Genomic DNA, 23,302 nt, shown 5'->3' with positions numbered 1-23,302 from the left:
TGTCGTAGCTCTGAGATGGACATGTTTCTCATCCAATGCTTTGATTTGATCCAGCTCCCTGGTCCCTGAAAAATAGATGGGTTTCTATAGGTTTAATTAAAAATCCAATCAGTGGCTGGGATTATGGAATGTGACGGACAGGCAGGAGGACACACTGTGGCTGACGTATAGTCCTTCCCCCTGATTTCATCACAGAGAAAGAGATAAATCAACAAAGTCAGTTTCCTCTTTCATCCAGAATTCACAAGTCTCAGCCTATAGTCGACGGCATCATGGATAAGACTTTGTTCTCTGATTTTTACTTTGAGATAAAGATGCTTTTCCTCGCAAACATTAACTGAATATGACAACTTGGAACCACAGGCACAATGTGAATCTCATAAATTAAGTGGTGTTTTCCTGTGACTGCAAAGATATGACAGCTGAGTGTGAAAAATTAGAGCTAATTGGTCGCCATGCCAACACCTCAAGTCCTGGGCCTTGATAATTGACTTCATGAAGTTGGCAGATTGAGACACGTACACACACACACATGCACATACACAGAAGGTTACAGATTTACTTTGTAAGATTATTCTATAAATTTCAAACATTTTCAATATGTTTAATCTGCATAATACTGTATGTCAGAGTGAGACTTCCTGCTACACGGCTGGTTAACAGCCAGTGTATAAATAAAACTAATTCTAAAGGTTCAACATGTTTGTTTTATTTTTTTAAACTAATTTTCCACCTGCTTCTGAAGTGTCAGGTCTCATCTCCACAGGTGTTGAATAATGAGTGAAAACACTTGAACTCTAATACATTTGGAGAAGCAGACAGACAGGTGGACAGTCAGACAGACAGACAGGTGGACAAATGGACAGACTTGTCAAAATGCAAAGAGATAATGGACTGAAAAGTGATCAGTAGACAGAAATACACACACACATACAGACACACACACCACATATACATGCAGAAACACACAGCTGCAGACAGATAGGTAGGCATTCCAAAATCCACATCTTGTTTCCATGGAGACCAAGTGAACAGGAATCCTCGTTCAGATCAAATCTTTTTCCAGTCAAAACCAGTCAGCTCTTCTGAAATGTACAGGTGTGTGTGTGTGTAGTGCTTGTGCAATACACTTAGACCAAAACTGCCAGACCTCCAAAAAGTAAACTTATCAGAGCTACGGAGAAACTAATTTACCATGCTTGGTCTGTCTAAGACGCCAAACCACAACATAGACACGTACTGGCCAGACTGCCATGAAATATGGTTTAAATATTCATGGTCCCAAGGGAATGATGAAAGCTCGTGTTACCTTTACTCTTTAAAAAAAAAAAAAAAATGGCCAACTTGCTACTCAACCAATGTCAGATTGAAACACTGAACTATTCTCACTTTTGAAACACACTTGCAAACATGTTAACATTCACTATAAACATTACACTATATCCTAAATTGTTTATTGTTGTTACTATATTAACAATGGTTAAAATTACTATATTTGTTGTTTATTGTGACAAACCAGTTGAGAATTATCACCTGACTTTGTAGTTACTTTCTTTATTGTTTTTGCTGTACTATTGTAAATTCATTTTTCTTGCTTGTTTTACTTTGATTCCAAATCAAACTTATGATTGCAAATTTGATACTGGGCTTTATTAACTGTTCAAGCACACTAGACTTACAGCTACACTGTAAATCTGTTTACTACAGGGATTATGAAATAAATTACCCTTGGTGCAGCTGTGTACACACGGTGGATTCATCAATGTTTAGTCTTATGCAAAAATTGTCAGACTACTGTAATGTCCTTCTGGTGGGCTTCCCTTCATGCACAGTGAAACTCTTATAGATGGTCCAAAATGCAGCTGCATATCTGGTCTCTGATCAGCCTACAAGGGCACACGCTGCTCATTGACCTCCACCGGCAGCTCATGGCCACCAGATTCAAATTCAAGTCTCTAACACTATCTGCAGAGAGACTTCTAGGTCTGTATCCATCTACTAGACCTCAGTCACACAGGCTACTTCTCTGCCACTGCGTTCCTCCAAGGATCATCATCTGACACTGCCAACCCTGCACACAAGGTGTTCTCAGCCCAGATTGTTCTCGCTTGTGGTCCCCTGATGGTGGAACGAGCTCCCAATTACTATTTCTTATTTTCAAGAATCTCTCAAAGACCAGTCTCTTCTGAGAGCACCTATAACACCCTAACATGCCAAAATAACACTTACTATGCAGTTGGTGAATGTCTTTAATGCATTAAAGGCACTTTGCCTTATTGAACAGATTTAGGTTAGTACTTACTTCAAGGTGTCCTACTGCATTGAAGCTTTAGTGTTGTCCCTCACTTTTAAGTTGCTTTGGCTAAAAACATGTAACAAATGAGTAAATGTATGTATGTAATGTAAAAAGATTTGGTGGTTTGCAGGTGACGTGCTATGTGATGACAGACAGTACATACCAGATGCTATACAGGTGATGTACTTAACATTTAAAGAATAACGCTGCTTCTTTACCCCACCACGGACAAATGTTTGTTTTCATCCATTAAGTTGGTGAAAAAAAGGAAATGGGCATAAGGCAAAGATTTTTGGCAGTGAGTTACATGTTTCTGCACGCAACAAGCTGACAGTCATCTTTGTACTCCAAGAAAATAAACAGTATGTGTTCTCAGTATGACTGAGAACACTTTGGTGATGAATTTGTGCTGAATCCTGAACAACTATTGGAGTTGGAGTGCCTCCTCCGCATTTTTTCAAATGTTTCGCACACTGAGCTGACTGTTTGGTGTTGTTCTGTGGTCACAAATGTTCAAGAAACCAGGCTGAATCTTGCTCAGTCAGCCTCCCTTTCTTTTCCAGAACATATGGAAAAATTGAAACTGTGTTTGTGTGTGTTTGTGTGTGTGTGTGCTTGTGTTTATCTGATGCTCGCAACATTCCTGCTCCTGTTTAACCTGCACTGAAACAGACTTCCGGTGGAGAAACTCTGAGTACATGGAGTTAAATAAAGGTGCGAGGCACATCATCAGTGAATGCATTTCCTATGGAGTAAATAAAGCATGAACAGCTGAGGCTCATGTTGACAAGTTGCAGACAGGTATAAGTGTAATTTTTGTCCCAGAGCTAACAGGTAATGCAGAGCTAAGCTGCCTGTAAGCCTCTTTAGCTCACTGTGGCAGCCCCGGCTCTCAGCTGCATAATGTGTCTTACTAATGAGGTTGTGATTTCTCTGACGGCATCCATTACTACCCCGAAGAATAACCTTAAATTGGAAATTCCATTAACTCTTGGCCAGCTGCCTTGATCTGTTGTGAAATATGAAGCTGTATTATGATGCTAGTCTCATAAAAAAAATATTAAAATAAATGAGGGCTGCAGAAACTTGGACAGTGCTTTATTACCAGCATCCTTTCATAGTTTTGGTAGATGTGTTAGTATTATTAGGCTTTGCATTTTGGGAAAGGCTGAAGCACGACTTCATGATGCACTGAAAGATTTTACGGAACAGTTATTTGTTTGTGTTTCTGTGCATACAGAGAATAAATACAAATAAATCAAAGTCAAATTAAATCTCCACCCATCTATTTTCTTAAGCCACTTTTATTTTGTTAGTTGGAGGTGCTATATTCTTTTCCCAGCATTCATCAGACAAGAGGTTACAAGAGGGGTTATCTTATAATTTAAAATATGGAGCAAAACAAATATCACAGTGCTGTGACAGATGTCATGTTTTGAGAAGACGTGTACAGATCCATCTCTTTTGAAATGGTTTTTCTGGCTTCATTTTGGTTTGTTTCACCATTAATAGAGAGGCTGACAGTGACAGACTGTGCACCTGTGTTGTATGTGGTGCAGCCTCTGGTGTTAGTTAGAGTTGCTGCACCACTGCTGTTATTATCATCCAGATGATTTTCTTGCTAGACTGTACTTAATGCTGCATTTAAATTCACCTTAAGTATGTAAAATTGTACAAGATGCTTCTTTTTGGTGTCACAAAACACAAGCCAGCACAGAATCAGGGAGAATTTTTAATGAGCTTCAAATTACTGTTAATCTAGGTTAATCTAGTGACCCTTTAAGGGGTCAGGATCCCCTGATCTAAACTGTATTTAAAGTAGTTAACACCAGCTCCAACTCCAGCAGCTACAACAGTAAAATGCTGCTACGTTTGATACTTAAAATGCATCTGCACTTTTACTTGAATGCAGGATTTTTATTTCCACCAGGGACAGTACTTTTCCTTAAGTAAAGGATCTGAATACTGTATACTTCACTGTACCGTTATGGAGGTATGGTACGTGTAGTCTTTACAGAAGCTATAAGCTATAAACATGATTTTTGGTGCAGTAACCAAAGCAAACATCCATGTCTTCCAATTACTGGTCACGTGTTTAACTTGTTCTGAAATCAAGTTGTTGCAAAGGAACAGTTCACATTTACCACAAACATCTCCAAGTCACCAGATTCTGATTGGAACCACTGAAACTCTGTGAACAAAACAAACAATGTTTGCACATGTGTCCACAGAGTAAAGAGCAGGATAATGGGTGAATTACCTGCAAATTATGTGTGATGATTCAGTCTGGGTCAAATTCAGCCTTAAAGCTGAACAGCTCATTAGCACTGTCTCTCCACACATCTGCACCACATGCTCACGTAGCCAATCAATGTTCCAAGGGATTGGTTTTAAAAGAAGTAGACTTAATGGTCTAATTTCAATGCTACAAAGCGCTGCTTCATTAAATTAGAGTGGGAGTCAATGATAATTATTCTGGTCATTACTTTATGTGGATTAATATGTGTGTGAAGTCAGAGATAAAGGTGTTCTGGTGCCAAGGCCAGGGCAGCCAAGCAGCTGGTGATCTGCTCTGCCCTCAAAATGATTTTACTTTTAGATGTGCTGAGAATATGAACCTTCTGCTCACAGAGGAGCTTAAGAGCTGTTAAAGGTGGAAAGCAAAGCTACATCCTCAATCTGTGATAGTCAGTGAAATCCAGAGCTTATATTTCCCTTGTTTGATTATACAATTTATAGATTGGTTTACAACGGAATGCTTCAAAAGCTTGACAAAATAATCATTCAGATTTTTGAACCCCCTGAAAAATTCCTATTTAAATAATAATAATAAATGAATTGTTCTTATTGTCTTGCCTGATAAAATAAATACATTTGAGGCAAGGTCAGTTTCAGCTATCTAATCTGATCCATGTTTTTTGTTTTCGGTTAATGATTTCAGCCTCGACTTTATGAAGTAACTTCGTGTTACCAAGAGGGAATTTGTCCTGCAGCTGGTGAAACAGAAAACACATGAGATACATAAAACCTATAATAACACAGCGAAATACAAGATTACTACACAAGCGCACTTGAAAAAAAAGTGATAACATAACATAAATCCAGCCAGTCGTCATCCAACCCAATCATCAACAGTTAAAACAAAACCACCATCATAAATCGGCTGGCTCACACTGTTGGATGTGGCCTCTGTTACTTTGAATCTCCATCCAGTGAGGAGGTAATCAAACTCTCCATTTTGAGGATTAAGAGGGAAACTATAAAATTATTTTGAATTGCTCTCGTGCTGAAAATGTGAGTCAGGTCAGCCATTTTAAAGCTAGATGATCTTAACTAGCCACTTTAACTATGTGGTGCCTGTTCCTGCCTCCTGTCAAGAAAGTACTAAATAAATTCTAGTCTTGATTAAATCCTAGGGGAGGTATAATAATAATATGACAATAATAATAACTGATATGTATGTGTAGAGGAGCAGCAGGTAGGCACAGTTAAATATTAAGTAAATGAGAAAACACAGAAATTTGAATAATAATGGAATAAATTGATTAATTAAAAGAAACTGATAACTGGGTCTATTAAGAAAAAAAAAGAAAAGATTTTAGATTTGAAGAAAGTTAAAGTTAAAAAAATAAGAGTAAAAAGGGGGAAAAAAGCAGAGCATAAGTAGTTTGGTCATCCTCCTCTCTCATCACAGAAACAATTAAACAAAGACACTCATCAAACTGTGGCAGCTGCATGTACGTCTCAAAGACAAAAACAGATATTGTGAAGAAAAGAGATGTCATTCATGAGATCCAGTGCCTCTCTTACAACTAAACAAACAATGAAGAGAGCAGCTGAGCTCTCAGAACGAGAAAAAACATTAATGGAAAATAGCACAGATAAATGATTAAATATGAGCCAATGAAAGACAAATATAAGAGTGAAATGAATAAAGTTTGAATTTATTTTATCAGCTGAATGGAGGAAGAAAAATGTCAAACTAACTGGAGATTAAATTAAAAGTATATTTATTTATTTTTACATTCAATTTCACTTATTTAACTAACATCACTATTTTTTGATGTACTCAGTTAACATTTTGTCAGCTTCAGGGCTCCATACCATCCAGCTAATCTTCCCTCATCATAATTAAAATCCAGAGGAGACTCCTGAAACAGTAACAAGAAATACAAATGAGTCTTCCTCACATTGTAATGAGAAAATGCCTTCTGATAATGGGGCCTTTCAGAAGTAAATAGTATGGCATAAGAAGCCACCTGGGTAATTTTTTTGAGAGAAATGCACTTGACATATCTAAGAACACATCTCAAATTATTTTTAAAACACAGGTCTGGGTTGTTAGGGCAACACTGCCATTTCCTGATTTATCTGTCAGTGTGAAATGTTGATCTGTAGGATGCTTCTCCAATCAGTTTAAATTAGGCACTGATGATATTCATCAGGGTCATCTACCTCTGCTTCGACTTTTCATTTCCAGTGCACTTTAACTGATGCAACTTTACAGCTGTCAATCTTTGACAAGAATGTGCGTGAATAAATTACCTATGTTAACATGGGTAAAATCAGTCTCTCAGATTATTCTGGAAATAGAGCAAAGATGGGCAGAAACTTGCTGCTACATTGTGCATGAACATCCTATTGGGGCTGACATTGAGCATCTAAGTCATAATGTTTAAAGCACTCTAAGACAGTAAGTCAAAAATATAAAGATTACTGCACATTGCATTGGAGGCGCTGAAGCTTAAATGTACTGTATAAGAGGAAAAGCATTCATACACGCTTAAGGATTTAACAACTTTTTTCAAAAAAGCAACTACTGACAAATGTAGTCACTTTTTGATCAGTCTTTAACTCCTTTCCATTGAAGAGATTCAAGAGTGGAAGAGGGGCAAAAGGGAGCTTTGTTTGGAGTAGGTGAACCCCTGTGTTAGGATCCTCTCCTATTCCACTGTGATCTTAGTGATCAAGTTTACAAGCCTAACTAACTGGTAGTTAGCAGATAACCCCCCCCCCACCCGCAATCTGAGGCCCAGTCCAGGAACACACACGTTTGTGTTTAGGCTCTGGCCTGCAGTTTGTCCTTCAGAGCAACTGCACTCACACAACTCGCATAAGATTGATATTCACAACAATGACCTGACAGGAGGAAAAAGATTAATTTTGATGGGAAACTAGGGGACAACAGATAGGGAATAAAGTATTATATAAAATAAAAATAACGAGCAGTGAGGCAGCGGTCTGCAAGAGGTGCAGAACAATAAGAGCAAGAACATACAAGGACAAGCACATTGTATGTGGATAAAAGCAGAAAGTTTAAGGTTTTATATTGAAGTAAAATATTGCTCGTAAACATCAGTACATCATAACAAGGTCAATGTAGACATGAAATGGCTTCAGCTTCTCAGTGGAAGTTTAAGCTGATGCAGAGTTTCTGGACTTTAACCCTGAAGCCCTGAAGTTACACTTCAACAAAAAACTCTTTGTTCTCTTCTCTTTCTATTATTCAAAGACAGATGAAGCTGAATAATAAAGTGTTTCCACGAATGGGTTAGTAAAAACTGTTCTTATGTGAACCTGAATTTATGTCATTTTATTTATACAAGTTAGCTCTATGATAGCACTTCAGTACTGTTACAGGAGAGACTGTGGGGGACACTATTATCTCGGTCATGTCATTAACTGAAACTGCTGGCTGCCACTGCTGATCAAAAGTATGAGAATTATAACTAGGATGCAGTACATGACATGTGCACAGGTGTGTCCTCAACTCAAGTCACTTTGTAGACAATTTGAATAATAAAATAAAGTGCTGTGCACTAAAGGCACTAAAAGTAAAACGATACTTTCAAAAATAACGCCATGGATAGTTTTTATTTATCAGTAAACCTCATACAAAGTGCAGTAGAACGGAAAAACACGAACCAGATCGGTATTTGCTGTGACCATCCTTCACCTTTCCAACAGCACCAGTTCTCTGTGGTACACCTGCTCACAGTTTTTCAGGTATTAGCAGCTAGGAGAGACTGTCTGAAAATATATGCCCTCGACAATATCAATTCTCTCCTCTCTATAAGACGGCTGGCTTTTCACTTCACCCTCCGGTATAGCTGCCCAGAAAGACTATAAATACATATGATTGAGTACATTTTATAAGAACCACTTCTAAGAGACCATAAACTGACCCTTAAGGGTCCGAGGCCCCAGGGCAGCTGCCTGCTTTTGTCCAAATCAACCTACAGTTAGAGCACTCATAGGAACAACAGCAAGAATTAAAAAGTTGAATTCTCATCAGCCCCAAAATATAATACATTTGTAAAAAGAAAAAGCAAACCCATAATCATAAGGGTGTTTAATTTCAGGCAACCCCCACCGCCCTCCCATCAGTCAGCCAGGAGACAATCTGCCCACATCACCTCCTCAACAACAAGTATTAGCTGCAAGAGCAGGAGCTGTAGCCCTCTGTTTTCTGCCCTCAGAAATAATGACTCAGCACTGTCAGGATTTCATGTCTTTATATTAGTTGTAACGTTGGATGGAAATGGATTTCTGCTAAGCTTTATTGAATGGCGTGCAGTTGTGCCTTAATTAAAAATAATTTAAGTGGGACAGAATATATTGCTGAATGTTACACTGTCAGGTTTTACCCAATGTATATTAACAGATTTGAGAGAGAAAGACACAGATAGAAATGTTCTTCACTTGTATAATAATTCTCAGCATCTCATCATCATAAACCATGCATACTGTAAACGCAACATGTGAAAAGAAGTTTTGAGGATGTGTCTCCATGGTAACAGAGTCAAGTGCTGACAGTGATGCTCTGCTGCCTCTGTGCATTTAGCATCAAGTGTTTCAGCTTTTCCAAACTGTTTATGTATACGGGAGCTTGTTTTTTTTTTTTTTTTTTTTTTTAAAAAACAGTCTGTATCTCCTTCCTCCTCGCTGTCTGCTCTTTAATCCCATTGAGCTGCTTTTCCATCATCTTGTTTTTTTGTTTTGGGATTTCATCTGTCTCGCTCCCGGCCATCCTCCCCCATTTTTTTTCCTGAGCAGGGTAAGAATTAGTTAAAGAGCACCCCGACCCCCCCTCCACCTATGACAGATGAGGAGGTGGAGGTTTAGGATGGCCAGGAGCCAGTTTCTCCTGGATCCATCAGTGGTGGTGGGCTGCCGCATAGCTAGGAATTTATCATGAGAGAGGAGAAACATAGTATTTCTGACTCACAAAAATGAGCTCACAAAAATATAGAATTGTACCAAGTGTATGATAATGATTCTATTACAGCTTCCAAAATAACCATTACAAAGTACTTTACGTCTCATAAAAATACACCAATAAAATGCAAATAATAAAATAATCATAGATTAAAATGTCAAGTAAAGAGATCTTGCTCCTGTTGGTAATGAGGAAAGGCCTCTGTCTGAAAATGGTTTCATATCGATCCAGGAGAGTGTTTTCTTTGTGGATCCTGGTATAACTGAAGAACTGTTTTTCTTCCCTTCCTAATCATCAAAACAACTCTGTGCTGAATGAGTATTATTGGAAAGGTTCTATAATTGTTGTCTGGTTCAATAGTTAAAGGGCTGTTTATTTCCAATGCCAAAATGAAGAGCTGCGTCAGAAATCATTTTAAGATAATGCCAGTTTCTCAGACCAACTCACATAACTTTGTTCTGAGTGAAACAAAATCTACAAATTATGTTAACATAACACTAATCTAAAAAACAGCTCACTGACTTATTGTTTTTTTGCACATATCTGCAAAATGGTCAGTAACAATGCTTTTTTAAATCTCCTTTCTCGACAATATCTGCTTATTTCAGTTAAAAAATGATTAAGGTTTTAATTATTATGTGTAGCCCTTGGTTAAAGTAAGTTTTCTCTGCTGCAGAAAGTGGTTTCATGCTGGGAGCAGGTTGTGGTGATGGTCTCCTGCAGAGAGCTTCAGTCCTTGTTGGGTTTACTATACAAGAGGTCATTATATGCCCTCTATAATACAGCACTATTTCTTCAGGGTGGTCTGGAGGCTTAAGTGAGTCGCTACTGGAAAGTGACTGTGGCTAGTTGGCTAGCATGCTAACTTCAAAGTGGGATAAATAGAAGTAAAACAAGAGTTAATGTTGGTGTTGCTTTCAGCTGCTGGAGTGAAGGAATGAAGTTTGATGCAGTATTTTTTCTTCTAGACTGGTCAGCAAACAGTTGTTAGTATACACTTGTATAATGAGTTTTGTTATCTGTACATATTGTTCTGCTGATAAAACAGCAATGGCAGCAACAATAAAATCATGCTCTGTTTGTGAAGATTCTCAAAAAAAACTCTTGTCAAGTTTCACAGTAGGAGACAGGGTTGGAAATAATTGTTGAAGCATTTTAAAATCTGCAGCCATCACGAGTTATTGCAAATTTCAGTGTATGTAATTGTGTATATGATGACTTTGTCGCTGCTGTGCATCACTGTGGTGAGATTGTCTTGTCAGCAGCTGACATCGAGTTTATCTAAAGTCTGATATTTCCACACGACATGATTTCTGTTAATTGTTTAAACTATGTGACTTTGATTGGTTTGGCACAAGAGACTTTTTTTCATATTCTAATGGCAGAATTTAGTTGAGAACCCTTCAGGGTGCATTTTGTGTTGATTTCTCTTTATTAAACATCATACTGCCTTTACTGGTCTCTCTGACCTACTTTCTCTTTGACAGATCTACTTTCCATTTTGTTGCCTTTAGAGCAGCTGTCAGAAGTTTTTCTGCAAGGAACGGTCTAATCAGATGTGTGGGTCCTGATTGCAGGCTGTATTTTGTTTTACATTAATTTGGTATTAATGTAAGATCCAAGAGGAGACTGTGCTGTAGGTGGTCAAGTTGCAGATGCTTTACAAAACATAATGACAGTGGGTGTTTGCTGTCAGTCATTCCCCAGATTTGTACCAAATAGATGCAAGACGCAGGAGACTGAGGGTGCAGATTGTACCATCTCTATTTTAAAAAACTGACATCATTTGAGTGCAGTTTTTCCACTGATTTGTTGCTGATATGCGAGAAAATGGATTCTGAAAACTCTGATGCTTCAGTGCACAAACCGTGCGACAGATAAGAGACTGCAGAAATTGAAAGCCTGCTATCCACCACGCTTTGTCGTGGAAAAAGAGGCTTGAAATTTGAAAGGCACTTTGTGTACCTCTGCTGCTGTCTGCCTGTTGATGGGTCCATTCATCAGTCAGTTATCCGACTTGACAAGGTTCAGAGAAAACTTTATTACTTGTCATCAAAACAGTAGCTATTCTGTCTCAGTGAGCATGAACACTACTGTTCAGTGCAGTTTATTCAGAGGTGAAGCAGGGCTAGCAGCTCAGGTGCTGATTTGACAGACTTGCTGCCCTGTGATACACATGTAAGTAAACTGTTACTTTCCTCAGTGAGTCGGCTGGTGACGCATGTTGTTGCCTTTTTACTGGCAAAAGACATTGAAAATGAGGGACTTTAACTGATTAACTATACTGCCCCACAGCATGAGCTCCCTTGTTATGTACAATTTACTTATTTAATGAGATATTCTGTTTCCAGTTTTCTTAATTCTTAGTTATTTCTCTAATTCTGCATCTGCTACTACTGATTTTTTTAGCTGACAGGAATCTTAATCAGCATAATTACAATAAATATTGATAGATGTACATGGAAAAAAATATTGTGATAACCTCTTTTACCAGCTGCAGAAGATAAAATATTGCACTTACAGGTAAGACTCATTTAGCCACGTTTTCCAAAGTGTGATGAACACCAGCTGTCCCATTTTAATGTGGAGGTGAAGGGAGATTCTATCTGTCAACTCACATCTGCTCCAGTTTTTGTTTCCAGTGTAAAATGCCCCTGAAATATGGCTCCGTAACATTTGTTGCTTGCACCTTCAGTAGCAGTCAGCTTTGACTCACAGTAGAGAGTCAATGGAGTCAAAAACTGACCCAGTTTCACAATACCAAAACTGGCCAAGCACTCTGTGTCACACTTTAACCAAAATAAAGCTAAATACACAAATCTGCTTCTCACTATTGCAGTTAGCAGCAAGAAGTGTATATTGTTTGACTTAAAGCCATGCAGCTTAAGTCAAAGGAATTATCTCAAATCAGCCATCTTGCCATTGTCTGATATCTCTCTCTCTCTCTCTCTCTCTCTCTCTCACACACACACACACACACTCACACTCACACACACACACACACACACACACACACACACATACCTGTACATAGTGTTTGTAGACCAGGTTAAATTACGTTTGTTGTTTTTTTTGTTTGTTATTTGGTATTCAATTTGGCATTTATTCAAATAAATACTTTTGAACACTGAATATTTTGGTCTGTTTAATGTTGTACAAAAGTCGTTCAACTTTTACTAACTGTTCATATGGTGATTTTGGTTGTAGTTATTAACTTTTATTAATCATTAATCATTAATTATTAATCAAGGTTCCAAATTGATAATTAGTAGGTTGTATGAGACTGACTTAATGAATTGGCTGTCTGGTGCCCTGAGGTGGATTTAATGTAAATTAAATCCTATTACTTTATGTTATATGAATTGTTAATATTAATATTAAGATTAATATTTTAGTTTACAAATAGTCAATAACACCTACTTGTGCACAACATTGGAGCAGGTTAACATCTCTGTTCATGGGTCTACCACACACGGGTCATGGTGGACGGAGCATGTTGTTGTTGTTGGACACCTCAGAGGAAGCTGGTGCCTGAAGTGAGCCAAAGAGCAGCTTAATACTCCACAACACTACTGTGAAAATGTTCTGTGGACTAAAGAAACTGAGGTTAAACTGGGTAAACACGCAGCAGTATGTATGGTGTAAAAAAGTATAGAAACATGAAAACATCTCCCCAAGTACAATGGAGACAGCATTACAATTTGGGGCTGCTTCTGAGCCTGGACAGCTCGCTATCGTCATGGAGAAAATTATTTCCCTAGTTTATAACGGTATCTTACAGGATAACGTCAGAGTAGATGTTCACCAGCTGAAGCTTAGTAGATGGTGGGTGTAAATCTATCACAGAACAAGAATCCACCTTTTGACACAGAGATGCTGTGGAATGAGCTGAGAGAGCTGTTCACTGTAATATGTCTGAGCTGAAGCTGTTCTGTAGGAAGTGAATGAATGGATGATGATCAGGTCATTCCAAAAGGAATCACATACTTTTTCTTGCCACTGATAAAAAACATGAGCTGACACAGAGCTCACCTGTCCAACTATCAGGACAGACATTTTTATTACTGTCACACTGTCTAAACATCTCTTCTCTCAGCCATGACTGTTTCATTCTTTGAACCAGTTATTATTTTGGACTGTTTACAGATTGCAATCGTGTTGGTTTTATGGCCCATGAGAACAGATATGCGCAAATCACATTTATATTATATTCATAAGTGGTTTGAGATCCAATTCATACCAAATTTCTTGAGGGTGTCTCAGATCAAATAATCTCAAATCATATTTCAAACTGTCCTTTAGAGAGAGACACAGTGCATGCCATCCAGCAAACAGCTCTGTGCTTTTAATTCACACTAGAAAAAAACACTACCATTAAGGTCATATATACTGTACAGCATTAATGCTGCTACCGCTTCAACTAACGTAAACAATGCCTAAATGCACCTGGTTCCAACCTGATTAATGAAAACAGACAGATTGGATTTCAGAAACTAATTTTTCTGCATATCTGAGTCGGGGACATAAACAAACAACAGAGGTCCAGACAGACGAGAAAAGGTGGAAAATACCAGGTCAACGGATGGGGAGGGAGAGACAGAGGCATTATGAATGAGGTTAGATAATGTAATGTGGGAGATAGATATGGGAGGGGAAGACAAACAGCTTTCATGCATCTCATCATCATCTCATTGTATTGTCTGGGTTTCCCTTCTCCCAAAGGCTTTGTGTTTGATGCAGCTTCACCACAAAAAATCTACAAATACATTTGTTATTGACTTTTATAACCTTAATTTGATTTCAAAAATGTTTACTAATAATTACCAATGTAGTGGTATTATTTCAAAATAATTTAACATGGGAAACTGCACTGGGCATTTCTCCCACAGTGCATCACTTTCTCTTGTTTTGAGAACTTTGAAAAACTGAATTCTTCATCTGTGTTATAAACATAGAAGAGACGAGGCTCATTATGTGAAGACATTCTCAATTTAAAAAAAAAAACGAAACAGAAAACACAATTTTACACAAATTAATTAGTTCCATATAATGTTACAACGTTTAGGCAAATTATTCCAACAAAGAAAAAATAAATAGTCGTAATGGCTGCCCCCCTTATTTTTAAATGATAAAAATGTCATAATTGAACGCCTCATTATGAAATAACTATAATGAAACTTTGCCTAATCAATACTAACTAGTGCAAACCTTTAATTCATAGCTTTATCTTTAAATGGGAACACTACTACTACTTTCCTTGCATGCTGTGTGTCACAGTAGGAGGATCAGGTCTGAGTCAAGCTACTGTTCAAACACGGGTTTTATGCAGATTCAAGCCTTGAATTTTAAACCTACAGCCGACAAGTGTCAGTCACCTCACACTGTCACGAGAAGGTGAGCAGGACAGGATAACTCCCTCAGCGTATTCACACTGTATTCTGTGATGTCCACCTTCAGTTTCTGAAACTACACATACGTGTTCTGATTTGCATAACATCCATGTACTGTAAACTTCTCCAAAACCACAGAAGCTACAATTATCTGTTTCATTTATTTCTCCTGTTGTTAAAGTAACACATGTCAAGAATTCGTGGTGGAAGTATGTGCTCTCCTCTAGCTGCAAGTTTTATTTAATCTGAATGCGAATCCATCCAGAAAGGATCTTTTGCCATACATACATAGACTTTCTGTTTGTGCTCTTCTAAGTAAAGCTACTATATAAAGCTGCTAAGACTGGATGAAAGCTTGCTGCTGTCTCCTGTGGGGAAATCTGCCATTAACTCAGACTGAGGAAAGTCTTAGTCTACTGATTATTTGCCAAATCCTTGCCAATTGATTTTTTCTGTTGCCACTTAGACAACATCAACATGTTGTTCAGATGTATTCGTAACCACGAGGTAATGATAAGGTGAAACATTTGAAGTCTTCTGCTTCCTCCACAAACTGCATTTACTGCATGAACTGAGCTCTCAAAGTCTCAGCATCGCCTCAGCTTACAGAGAGCCTCTGCCAGGAAAACTGGGACGATGATCTCTTTGATAATCTGGGTTATGTGAATTTCAAAGTGGTTGGTGTCTTATTTGTCTCCTTGATTTAGGCAGGAACTGCCACCTGTCACCATCTAACAATATGAGAAAATGCTCTGTGACCTTGGGACAAAGTCACATTATTGACTGTATTGTGGTAAATTTGCATTGGAAAGACTGGAATATAAAAAGGCTCCTTCTATTCATTCTCTAAACAAATAATAAGCGATTATTGAGGGAGAGTGTCGCTCATTTCAATCAGTTTTATAACCTCTGCCTGTCTGTTCTCTTGAAAAATGAACAAATATGGAAGGAGAGGAGAAAAAGGAGGAGTAAGAAATAAGGAATGGAAGAAAGAAGAAAATGCAGACAACAAATAGCAAAGCAGAAGTAAAAGAGAGAAGCAAAGACAACAGAGAGCACAAGAAGCCCAAAGGATCAAAAGTGGAAGGGAAGTAAAAGAAAAAAATAAGATGGAGAATAAGAACAGATAAAACCAGGCAGAAATGCCAGCCAGTATCACACAGTTGATGTCATTTCTGTTTGGTATTAGATGTCCTCTCTCTTTGTGTGTGTGCACGTCTTCTTTCTTTTTATCTTTTTTCCCCCCTGCCAGTCAGACTCAAGACTCTCAAAACATCTGACACAAACACCAACACTCTGGTGAATTTCTAACCTTTGTCAACTCAACTCTGTCTAACAAGTCAGAAACCACTTGGGATCTGATTTCTCTGTCTCCTGTTTGTAATTCAACTCCTTTGTAATTCTTCCACAGGAAGAAATACGAAGTAGTTGAATTACAAAGAGTTTCATAAACAAGGCTCTCTGTCAAATTCACCAACACTCATGCACTTTCCAGAGGTTTGTAGTGCCATAGTTCAAATTCTAGTCCTAGCTAATGAAGCCAAAGAGGGTTTTCATATTAGGTAAGACTGCTTCATGTCCATGCCTGAGTACGACTGCCCACCTTCTCCACTCCTCAACCAGTCAGAAGAGCACACTACCCTGCACTACACTACAGATTTCTAAATAGCAGTGCACCTCATGCGAATCGTACCTGAGACCACCTTTTCAATGGTCAGAGCAGTTAAGATGGTGAACAGCACTGATAGCATATGCAAGTGAGTGAATCCACTCACCATAGCGACTCTGTTGTAATTAACTGATATTGACTGAATTTGAAATCGCTGCTATGACCTTGTAGGAAAGTTCTGAGAAGTTCTGTGACAAGAAAAGTTTCTTGGAGAGATTTAATAATCTGTTATGTAGCGATAACAAGACAAATATGTCTTAATAACAGGAAAAATCTAGTTTTGACATTAGAAGGATCTTCACTAAACATTTAATTGATTGACAGAGGCTTTTGTCAGTTGAATATTTTTGTGGCATTATTGCAGACTGCTTACAAAACTCATATCTGAGACTGAGAATTCTATTTTTTGCGGGAAAATGTGGCTTTTTCTCTGCTTACATCTACATATACGGCAAACCCGGTGTGATAAATAATCTGTTGTAAGTGCACTGAAATGAATGGTTTTGTGGATGGTCATCACAAAACCTAAGACATGCTTTAGCAGTCAGCAAAAACAGTCTGGTGCCTTCAATGTCTACTGAAGTCACATATGTTACCATAAAAAGTTATGCAATTAGGTTATGTAAACTGCATTTAGTAGACTGAGATTTAGATGACTGACTGAGACTGAAGGCTGAAGTATCATCAAAGTGGAAAAAAGGTACAGTACATCTCTATAACAACCACAGACCTGTCAGCAGCACAGTGAAGGGGGGTTTTACTGAGTAGAGAGCTGTTGTAACAGCACAGGCAAATAGTCTATATATTGTGGAATTTGCACAAATAAAATTTAGTCTCTCAGGCTTTAATGGAAACATGAGCTTTATTCTACTGTAATGCTGAATATTAGATTTTGCAGATGCTTTAAATAGACTCATAAGCACACACACATATACGCCATGATAGGATAGTCATCAAACCATAACAACCTGTCGCTTGCTGGAACAAGGTTTTCCAATATGTTATTGAAAAACAAAGAAAAAGACATGTTCAAAATAATGGCCTGTCACCAGTGGCTGGCACTCACAACTTGACATGGCCAGTTCCTAATTTTCCCTGAAAGTCAAGTGATAATCCAGACAAAGAGTATCTAAGAGTATTAAAAAGTATCTGCTTGAAATATTCACAGATGACTGAAAGTGAATCTAACTGTTGAGTCCTACAGAGCACCTGTAGGGGTGAGTACAACACTGACATATCATCACATTTTATGTCCACCTGATGAATCTAAGTCCAATATTCCCTCTGTTTTAGCTCTGATTTTGGTCTCTACCCTCTGCCTGAGGGAAATATCTGTCTCTTTCGCTGCTAAAAGCTCCACTATTTTCATCAGCCAGGGCTGCCAACACTGGGGGAGAACACCGGGTCAGTAGTCCCCAGGTCAACCCTTAAATAATCTGCTGGACTTGTCAAAAATATATATGTAATATGAGTGCTTCCTAATTCCTAATTTTCCTTGACATAGTGGTTGAAAACAATTTTACTTTCTCTCCCCATGATGCAAAAAGGTTTGGTCTGTCACACTAAAGTTAAGTAAAAAATCTGATGTGGCGTATGTTCAGACAATGCAGGTGTGTCCATTCATTTTGGTAATGATGGTATAATATGGTCCAACCAGGGGCCAAATAAAGGTTCTTTGGGAATCATGTTGTCCCAAGCACAAGCAAGAAACACGGCGGGCCTGCCCCCTGCTAGTATCCAACTGTGTCTGTTTGCTGCTGAGCAAGTAGTGCACAGTGGCTTTCTAGAGCTTTTACTCTGAAAACAGCTGCCTGCTGTGGCCGAAAATGATGCTATGAAAGCAGTGAGAGTGAACCAGTGGTCCGGACAGATAAACAATGAGCTGAGATTCACCGTGAATCTTGGGTGATAATTCTCATCAGGTTCATCACTACGAGCAATGCCTTTCACAGTTTCAACTGCCATATCTGTTTGGTAAATATAAAGTGAGACCTGGGACACAGTTAGCTTGACCCTCTGTAGAGGTAGAATCTACCTACCAGCTCACTGATTAACATGGTATGTCCTGCCTAAGAAAATAAAACAAAATATTTTATGAGAGTTTTATGTTCCAGGCAACTTCCTGTTATTGTGCCTGACCAATACGAGTTATGTTCGTAGTTGACAATTTTTACTCTGAATAAACAGTTAAACTAGTATTCATTTAGAGTTTATTGTTGACTGGAACAGGGCTTTGAATTTTAATGTACTTGCTTTCCAAAAGTGCCCCCCCGGCTAAATTTTCCAGCCAAATTTAGTTTCATGGATTTCTGGGCTTGCTATTATGGAGATAGGAAAGAGTTCAGATATCAGGAAGGGGCTCAGAGTAACTGTCATGCCTTTACGTTGAAGGGAACCAGCAGAGGTTATTTGAGCATCTCCTGGATGTATCCTTGTGAAGGTATTCTAGGTATGTTTAACTGGGAACCAAAAAAAGGAACCCCCCCCACCCCAAAAAAATACTGGACGGATTACTTACAGTATCTCATGTAGCTTGGGCACACGTCAGATCCACATGAAGAGCTGGTGAATGCAGCTGGGGAGGAGGACGAGGATGAGGATCTGGGCTACACTGCTTAGCCTGCAGCCATTGCGACCTGGACCCAGGTAATGCCTGGAATATGGCTGGATAGATGGATGAAACACTGTGTTATATGGTGAGCACAGGTGGTAAGAAAAGCATATTTCAAAACAAGTTTTAAAAATTCTTCAGTCATGAGCCGGAGCAGCAAAAGCTCAGTCACCACAAACCTTGAACTTTGAGCCATGGTGAATTGAGAGACCATGCCCTGATGACCTGAGAAGTGGACCAACAGTATATGCGGTCACCAACCTATTGACATATGGTGGAGCCAAATTACGCTAGTTCTTTCAAGTAATTAAAACCTAAATTTTCACAGAATGCTATCACCAGAATAATACGGGAACACACTGGAGTCGTAGTAAACATACAGCAGCTGAAAAGAAGAGGATGGCAACAGTGGACTTAGAAAGGACAAGAACAGAAAGAATGGGGACTTAAAACGATTCAAATTGGCAGAAAACAGGGGAAAAAAAGAAGGCACAACTTAATATTTCAGTATTTTCTTCATCCTTGCTTAATTAAGTGTTCTGCTCCATTAATGTTAGCTCAGTAAAATTAACAATTCAGTCTAAGAAGCAAGAGGTGGAGAGTAGTACATTTATTCACGTACTGTAGTAATTCTGAGATACATGTACTGTCTTGACTATTCTAATTTTCTACTTTTTACTTCTACTCTACTACATAAGAGTGAAATATTGCACATTTTACTCCATTACATATGTATATGACAACTGTATTTGTACTGGTCACCAGTTTTTGTTTTATTATTTTGTTATTAGGTTTTTTTTTATTATTTTCATTTATTGATATTTTTTAAATTTATATTTCATGCCTGTCTAATATATATATATATATATATATATATATATATATATATATATATATTTTTTTTTTTTTTTTTAACAATTCTTTACCATATCATCCTAAATTTGTTTTTGGCTTTCTGTAATTTCTGTCTGTTTTTGTTCTATTCTTGTCTTCTTCAGTCTTTGACCTGTCCTTACTAATATATTTATTCCTTTCATTATTGCACACAATTTCTTTTATATTTTCATTTTCTGTAAAGCACTTTGTAAACACAGTTTTAGAAAGGTGCTCTGTAAAGGTGAAATTTGAATGCAAGACGTTTTCTTATATTTGTTTATACACCATAGTATTGCTAATCATAGAGAAGTAAAATATCTGAATATGTCTTCCATCAATGCCTCTGTGTATTTTCTATTATAGCTGTTGCTATAGCTGCTGTGGTACAGCTGGGATTTAGTTGCATCTTTTTGGGAGGTTTTGAATGAATGCTCAGGTCTAAGGTGCAGAGCCTAACACTTTAAGTAAGAATGGACAGTGAGTTAATCCAAAACATACTGCAGTCAAAGGTTTTTCAGCAAAAATTTGTCTGAACATCTTAAGTCTTTTCTGCCTGAGCCAAGAACTAACAGAGACATGGAGGCTTTTCATTCCTCATGCCTCAAAGGTGATTCTCAACCTTGAGTGCAAGTTGCTGTGAGATGTGGAGCTCAGCAGGCTATAATGACTTCTGTGACTGCTGAGTTTAACTGTCAGAGAAAATCACACAAATGTCACTAGCAGCAGTTTATTAATCTGAAAAACGAAATGAAATTGAGGTTCCTGTCTAAAACAGATGTCTTGTGAAGGCAGGCTCAAACAACAGTTGAAAGTGACACCTTGAAAGGTGTCACTTTTAAAAATGTTCCTTCATAAATTTTCTTTGACCTGTTTTCTTAAACTATAAGTATTAGATGTTAAAATTAATATAAGGGTTGTACTCATAAAGATAGAGGAGAATTCTAGAGTTGCACTGATACAATTTAAGAAGACATATTGACCAAATTACGCCACACTTAACATCAAAAACTGCTTCTTCTTTGAGTCATAAGTCAGTCAAAAATTACATGTGCATGATGTAATGTTATCTCTGGTGTCAATCACAACTAAACTCCATAAATCCCCTTAGAAATCAGGAAAAAGGTCTTTAAAACTCCAGATCTTGCCTGGGAATCATTGTGTTTTTAAGTTTTTTTCCACTTCAAAGTATCAGTGATGGTTGTCTGTACATTAATGTGTACACTGCAAACAGGAGATGATAATAAACAATTCTGCATACTTTAATGGCACCAATTTGCCAAAAGGTAAACACATACAAACTAAACATAGCCCAGGTTATGGGCCGCATCTAGCATTAATTAACTGACTACATGGCAACCCCCAAAGCATTGTGGGTAGAGGTTCCAAAATGCTGACAATTATATTATTGTGTTCTCCACAAAAGAATCATCGATTGGAGTGACAAAATCCATTAATATTAACTTTTATCATCTTTTACTATTAAGATGTTTTGGCGTTAATGATGATCAAAAATCATCCTATCTCCACGGACATTGTATATCACAGTGTAAATAATAATTGTGGTAGTATACAGCTTTGGCATTTAAATATAATACAATCAGTGAAACTACAACTTTGGAACACCATTGTCGATTTAACTTCACCAAGAGGGAGTTAAATGGTTTTCCAAATATTTTTTTTTTTTTTACTTCATTTTGTTTTACGGTATCTTCAAGGGAGCTGTTTTATTTAGTATGTTGTATGTTATAAGTAGACAACTTCAGTCTTAGACACAAAAGTGTTAAAGTGTCAAAAGCTTCATCATCAGAGATGTAGTTGTTGAACAGTAGCAAATTAAACCTAGTTTGTATTTTAGTGTTCAGTACAGCAGCAGATACCCTTTAAGTTTAGCATATGTTCAGAAACCCCAAGAACATGTTCCAGTTTTCATAAAAGACGGATGAAAGAGCAGAGGCTAATGGTCTCTATATGGGGGGTTGATGAGAGCTGCTGGGATCCTGCCATATGGTCATAAAAACCAAACAATGAGCAGGAAGCTGCAACAAGCTGTTAAGTCTGGTTTTGATTTTTAGTGGGATTGACATTTCCAGCAGCCAGGGACATGCAGAAGAGGTAGTTTTGCCCTCTTTGACGTGAATGTGAATCTATGAAGTGCCTGGACCAAATAAATCTTGATACTTAATACCAGATTACTAGATTTAGTAGTTACATTAAGTAAATACATATTATGTTTCTAAGATATGAGGTTTACTCTAGGCATGGGCCGGTATGAGATTCTGACCATATGATAACCTTAACCAAAAATATCACTGTATTGCAGTATGGCAGTATGGCAGTATTGCGACTACAGCTCTAAAATGAGTTCATTTGAAATGCCTGGTGAGAAAAACAACTTCTTCTTTCCACTGAACACAATCTGTTTTATTCTTAAACCACACAGAAAGCATGGAGCATTAGTAAACATGTATGTTAAATTCAAATCTTTTTTAATAAGTCCCTTATGTGAGTATAAACCTGCGGCTCAACAAGCTCAGAACATAAGAACATAAATACTTGAATTGTTTTCTGTAAAAAAAAAAAAAAAGGTAACACTTCAAAATAAAATTCTATCTGCTCCTAAGGATTTTCTTCCGGTAGACATAATTCACGCTCCGACTGATTTTTGACTGGTGTTTATTTTTTCTTTTAGCCAAACTTTAGAAGTAAATATTCAAGTACAAACATATTATCGTTTCAAAGACTAGAATACACAAATATAACCGGTGCAAAATTGATATACACAAACACGTACCGTGTGCACCCTCAAACCAGAAACTAGGAGCTGCCACAATTTCCCAAAGTTTCTCTGACGCTCTTCGCTGTTGGCCAGCCGCCATGAATTAGCCTCCTGCAGCGCTTCCTGTTTCTTTTCCATTAACAGGTCACGTGAACGCAGCACATCCATTCCTGGTTATTCACACAATTACCAATAGGGGTCGCTATTGCCCAAGACACTACGTCACTTGCAAAAATAGTTTTCACACATGTATGATCCACAGATACATTACATTTTCCCTTTGGCAGCAGCAGCTACAGTCTTTTACACAAACAAACAAAATATTTGAATATAAAGAGTTGACAAATATATACAGAACTTCATCAGCAGCTACAAAAATTAAAACATAAACTCTTTCTTAAGTGAGTTTAAACCTGCAGTTCATCAATCTCTGCTCCTCTCCGCTCCTCGACGTAACATTAGTGG

General features: G+C 37.8%; 1 long non-coding RNA gene across 1 annotated transcript; it reads right to left on the bottom strand.

Annotated features, from left to right (window-relative positions):
* Positions 1-6,324: 6,324 nt before the first annotated feature.
* Positions 6,325-22,955, bottom strand: LOC108894171 (uncharacterized). Its single transcript, XR_001962775.2, has 3 exons — positions 22,853-22,955; positions 19,093-19,238; positions 6,325-6,447 (listed from the first exon to the last, which is right to left on the bottom strand). It is a non-coding gene; the product is annotated as an uncharacterized LOC108894171 (long non-coding RNA).
* Between the last annotated feature and the right edge of the window lie 347 nt (positions 22,956-23,302).

Source organism: Lates calcarifer, linkage group LG2 (genome assembly GCF_001640805.2).
Source record: "Lates calcarifer isolate ASB-BC8 linkage group LG2, TLL_Latcal_v3, whole genome shotgun sequence".
In the NCBI taxonomy this organism is placed as follows: Eukaryota; Metazoa; Chordata; class Actinopteri; family Centropomidae; genus Lates; species Lates calcarifer.
This window is presented reverse-complemented; position numbering and strand designations above follow the sequence as displayed.